A 6,173-nucleotide genomic window follows, 5' to 3' on the forward strand; every position below is an offset into this window, starting at 1 on the left:
CAATCCAGAAAGATCCTCTCCAAGACACATGATAGTCAAACCGGCAAAACTCAAAAACAAAGAGAAAATTCTAAAAGCAACAAGAGAAATGGGTCAAGTCACCTATAAGGGAGACCCCATCAGACTGACAGCAGACTTCTCAAGGCAGTTGCCATTCAAACTGTCCTTGTTTGCTGACAACATGATCTTACATATAGAAAAACCTGTGTAGGCTACTAAAAACTCTTACAGCCGTTTTAGAAAATTCTAAAAGCAACAAGATAAATGGGTCAAGTCACCTATAAGGGAGACCCCATCAGACTGACAGCAGACTTCTCAAGGCAGTTGCCATTCAAACTGTCCTTGTTTGCCGACAACATGATCTTACATATAGAAAAACCTGTGTAGGCTACTAAAAACTCTTACAGCCGTTTAACAATTTCAGTAATGTTGTGGGATACAAAATCAACACCCCAAAATCAATAGTGTTTTTATACTCCAATAATAAAATAGCAGAAAATGAAATCAAGAAAGCAAGCCCAATTACAGTAGTTGCCAAAAAATAAATAAATAAATAAAAACCTAGGAATCAACCTAACCAAGGAGGCGAAAGATCTCTACAATGAGAACTACAAAAGACTACTAAAAGAAATTAAAGAGGACATAAAAAGGTGAAAAGACATACAATGCTCTTTGATGGGAAGAATTAACATTGTGAAAATGTCCATTCTACCCAAAGAAATCTACACATTCAGTGCAATCCCCATTAAAATACCAATGACATTCTTCACAGAAAGAAAGAAAGAAAGAAAAGACCACAAGAATTCATTGAACTTTCAGAAGGAGAGGACAAACCTAAGGTTACTAGAGATGTGGGGGAGGGAGGGAGGGGTTTGGGGAGGGATAAGTCAGGTAAAGGGCATAAAGAAAAATCGTGATTTGTAATAATGAATATGCTAATAATAAAAAAATTTTTAAAGTACAGTCAACAACAACAAAACAGACAAATGTGGGACTACATCAACCTAAAATGCTTCTGCACAGCAAAGAAAACAATCAACAGAATGAAGAGGCAACCTGCAAAATGAGAAAACATATTTGCAAACTATTCTTCAAGAATGGATTAACATCCAGAATACACACAAAACTGAAACAACTCAACAGCAAATTAAATAAATAAATAAAAGAAAAATTTTAAAAATAATTTTTTTAAATGGACAAATGACCTGAATAGACATTTCTCAAAAGAAGACATACAAATGACCAACAAGTATATGAAAAAATGCTCACCATCACTAATCATCTGGGGAATGCAAATCAAAACCACAATGAGATATCATCTCACCCCAGTTAGAATGGCTGTTATCAAAAAGATAAAAAATAACAAATCCTGGCAAGGATGTGGAGAAAAGGAAACGTTTATATACTGTTGGTGGAAATGTAAATTAGTACAGCCATTATGAACGTCAGTATAGAGGTTCCTTGAAAAACTAAAAATATAACTACAATATTACCCAGAAATTCCACTACTGGGTATTTATCCAGTGGAAAGGATATCAGTATAGTGAAGAAATATCTGCACTTCTATGTTGATGGCAGCACCATGAGCACTAGCCAAGGTACGGAATCAACCTAAGTATCCATTAACAAATAGGTACAGAATATGTGGAATGTGTGGTATATATACACAATGAAATACTACTCGGCCATTAAAAAATGAAATCCTGTTATTCACAGCAACTCGGATGAGCCTGAAAGACATGTTAAGTGAAGTAAGTCAAGCACAGAAAGATATATACCACATCTTGTGACTAATATGTGAGAGCTAAAAAAGTTGAGCTCATAGTAGTAGAGTAGAATTGTGGTTAGTAGAGGCTGAGAAGGGTAAAGGGGAGGAAGGAATAGAGAAAAGTTGGTTAACCAATTAAAAAACTTAAATGAAAAATGAGTTATAATGTTCTATAGTAGTGCTAGGTGTCTATAATAAACAATAATTTATTTTGTATATATAAATGACTGGAAGAGAATTCAGTTGTTCTCAACGTAGAGAAATGATAAATGTTTGTGGTGGTGGATAAGCTAATTACCCTTACTTGATCATAACATATCAAATACATGTATTGAAATATTACTCTGTACTCCACAAATATGTAAAATTGTCAATTTAAAAATTTTTTTAATATTGTAGTTAAAAATACAGAATCTCTCACTGCTGTGACTATCTGTAGAGAAACATACTGTAACTAATCAAAACTTTCTCCTTACTCAGCAGGGCAAATTTAACATCTTTCTTCCTCAAGCTGTGGATTAATACATTCATCATAAGAAACACATCAGTATAAAAAACAGAAGATATTTTTACCTTATTCATAGACCCAGCAGAAGATGGTTTGAGATACATAAATGCACCTGACCCAAAGAACAGACAAACAGCGATTATGTGTGAATTGAAAATGCTGAAGGCTTTGAAACTGCCTTCCTTGGAGGTGATTTGGAGGATGCTAGACAGATGCAACCGTAACAAATAAAGATCTTGAGACTGGAAACAATAATGCTGATGCCCACCACAATGAAAACCACCAGCTCTTTGACATAGGTGCTGGTGCAGGAGAGCTGGAGCACAGGGAGGATGTTACACAAATACTGGTTTGATGGTGTCTGCATTACAGAAAGTCACTCTCAACATACATCCAGTGTGGGCCATGGCACCAGAAAAGGCCATCAAGTATGAACCAAGCATCAGGTTGCAACACACTTTAGGTGATATGGCTATGTACAGCAGTGGTTTACAGATGGCCACATAGTGGCCATAGGCCACGGACATCAGCAAACATGATTCAGAAATGACAAAAAAAAAGAAAGTAGAGCTGGGTCATGCACCCCATGTAGGAGATAATATTATTCTTTGATATGAAGTTCATCAGCATTTTGAGTGTAAACACAGAAGAATAACAGAGGTCTACAAAGGATAAGTTAAAGAGGAAAAAGTACATGGGTGTGTGAATGTGTGAGTCAAGCCCAAATTTCCCAACACAGTGACCACAGATATTACTAGAAACAGGAGGAACAGAGGGAGTTGGAGATGTGGATAGTCTGTTAACTCAAACAGAATGAATTCATTCAAGAAAGAGCCATTTCCAGGAGCCATTCTTCTCTGAGGGAATCTGTGGGCACAGGATAAAAGGGGTGCATTACAGAACAGACTCTCTTCCTACAATCCCAGAAGTGTCAAGTATATGCTGGGAATGTCTGAGACTAGACAAACCTGAACATGTAGAATCAGCCTTTACAGAGCAACACCAACTTACAGAGTGAAGGGCAGTGCTACCATATGCAAATATGACTGCTAGAAAAAAAAGAAGGAATAAGGGAGAGGAAGCGTGGACCAGAACAGAATCTCATCCTGTCTTCATTCACTTCAGCCCTCCCCTCACTAAAAACTTGGAGGCAGAGGTCTCAGCCACCTGCTGCTGGCCTCTTCTGCAAAGTAGACTCTGGTGGGGTGAGCCAAGAGCATTGTCTCTAGTCAAAGAGTAAGGGACTGGAGTCCAGGAGAAGTTAAATTATTGTCCCATGTAACAGTGAAAAAGTCATAAATCTAGACCAGAGAGGGTTCTGTTGATGGAGAGGAACTTACAGTTGGAGATACTGCAACTCCTGAGCCAACTGATGTCTTTGAATATTCTCTGCTACCCCCAGTTTCACTTGAGTCTCAGGATTGCACAAAATGGGATAAAATGGCATATCTTAAATCCCTGGACTTCCATTTCAAAAAGGGATTAACATGAATGGAATTCAGGAACTCCCTGTTCTTAGGCCACATACCTTGGTGCTTCCTTACCCTTGTTATTTATCTCTGTGGCCCTGAAAGAGTAATTTCAGGCTCTGCGGTTTCGTTTCCTCTTGATTCTAAAACAATGCAGTCCACACTTAATATCTGATGTGTTCTGGAAATATTTTTGAACTACAGATCTTTATTTGTGATCATGACTTTGAGTCCTTTCCAGCAGCAGAGAAAAGTAAAGTCATTATTATCACATTTGTCTCCTGGTAAGATACAGAAGACTTAATGTCAGTTTAATGATATAATGTGCTTGGTTATAAACAGGATAGAAACTTGCTCAGTCTCTTCTCCCGTGGACAGGTTCCAGACGTAATAGGAAAATAATACGATTATATTTATACCCTGAACCATGATCTATCTGTAGTTCCTGTGGGACTCAATATTTCACTCAAGTTTCCCCTTTATTCTAAGGTTTGATCGCACATCCCTCAAAGCAGAGCTAAATATAAACTTCCATCTCTTCATCTTAATCTCCGTGGGGAAATATACTGTTTCAGTTCGCTCTTTCTTCCCACATCTTAAATGGAAGTTTTCCACCGGGTCTACCTCCAGGCTTTCTTATGTTTTTATCTGAAATTTTCCACGGAGAGGTGTTGTCTCTCCTGGGATATCACCAAAATAACTTTTAATGGCTTACATCCCTTCTACAGTTTTTACTTGTAAATACCTACTGGAAATGTCTACTGGACTGTCTTGCTCAGTCTTTCAGTATAACATTTTGGTGATGAGGTCATCAACTTCTCATTATAGAAGAGTGTGCAGGCTTATGGTGTGTGAGGGCCTGTGTTTGAATCCCTCCCCTTTCTTGTGCTTACTAACTACAATAACTGGGGTGACTTACGTAAACTCTCTGTGCTTCAGGTTCATAAATTCTGTAATAGGGATAGTTATAATAGCATCTTATTCATTGGATTTTGTGACTTAAATAAGACAATAAAAATAAAATGGTTAGAACAGTGCCTGGCACATGGTAACTAGTCAATAAATGTCAGCTGATAAAAATGTTTCAAATTTGATTGTTGTTATTGTTGCACAATTCTCTGAATAAACTAAAGGCTATTAAATTTTACACTTCAGTTATGTGAATTGCGTGATATGTGAATAATATGCCAATAAACTGTCACCAGAGATAAAATAGTAAATTCTAAAAAAAGAGAAGATAATATATAAAAGGAAATCAGAAAACCTTTTCAGATGAATGAAAATGTAAACACAAAATGTGTGTAATTTATTTAAATAAAGTGATCTCAGGTCAGCTTATGCCACCTAAGTGCCTAGTCTGGAAAAGAAGAGGGGTTTCACATCAAAGACTTAAAAATCCATCTTATGAAACTGCAAAAAGAGTATCTAGTTAAATCCAAAATAAGCAAAAATGAAATAATAAAGATATTGGGGGGGAAACAAAAGAGGAAATAGAATAAAAAATATAAAATCCATTAACCTAAAATCTGTGTTTACATGTTAAAAAGCGGAGGCCTAGAAATATCTGATGAGACAGCCTGCAAAGCTCTAAAGTACATGTTAAAAAGCCGAGGCCTAGAAATATTTGATTCCACGGCCACCAATGCCTGGCATCATGTGCTGCAGGTAGCCCCTTGGGCACCTTCGTCCGACTTATTCTCGTATGAGACTTGGGACCAGGTTCAGATCCTGGCCAGAAAGAAGGAGATTAGTCACGGGCTAGGGTTCTACCCTTAGGGTTCTACCTAACCATCTCTGCCCTAAAGCTTTGCTTCCATCCTGAGCATCAAGAAGGGGCAGAAAGGGATTGGGCGCAGTTCGATGAGGAGAGAAAAAAGGATACAAAGCTGCCAATGCAAGGCCCTGAGCCATTGAGTGATACCTATGCCCCTACCCTGTACCCTCCTCTCCCAGCATTCTCACCCTGCCAAAGTTTAGCTGAAGGAGAGAAAGCGGCACCTGAAGAAGTGGAGGAGGCTAGTCCACCTTTAAAAACATCCCTGGCAGAGCCACAGGTTTTTCCTGTCATGGCTCACTGGGAACCCCCAGCCGTCTGCAGCCTGTGGGGGAAGCGGCCCCTCAGGCCTATCTGGTCAACGTTGTAAAAGAACTAAAAAAGGCTGTTGCCGAGGCGGGACTTTATCCTCAGCCTTGCAAGCTCAGATACAAAGCTTAACGAAAGCCTTCAAGGCATTTACCGCCCTGATCCCCTCAGGAAACAATACTTCCCCACCCTTCAAGGGACAATGTTTTGGTTGCGGAAGACAAGGTCATTTTAAAAGCCAATGTCCCAGGCCGGCCCGGTGGTGCACTACTATAGTGCACCACTTGGGAAGCGTGGCGGCGCTCCTGCCGAGGGTTTGGATCCCACATACAGACCGGTTCCCGC

The 6,173-nt window shown here is 38.9% G+C and overlaps 1 pseudogene; it reads right to left on the reverse strand.

The window, feature by feature from the left end:
- The window catches only part of LOC103608680, a 4,704-nt pseudogene extending 1,577 nt beyond the window's left edge, over positions 1-3,127 (reverse strand).
- Between the last annotated feature and the right edge of the window lie 3,046 nt (positions 3,128-6,173).

This window comes from Galeopterus variegatus, unplaced genomic scaffold, assembly GCF_000696425.1.
Source record: "Galeopterus variegatus unplaced genomic scaffold, G_variegatus-3.0.2 Scaffold8684, whole genome shotgun sequence".
Taxonomy (NCBI): Eukaryota; Metazoa; Chordata; class Mammalia; order Dermoptera; family Cynocephalidae; genus Galeopterus; species Galeopterus variegatus.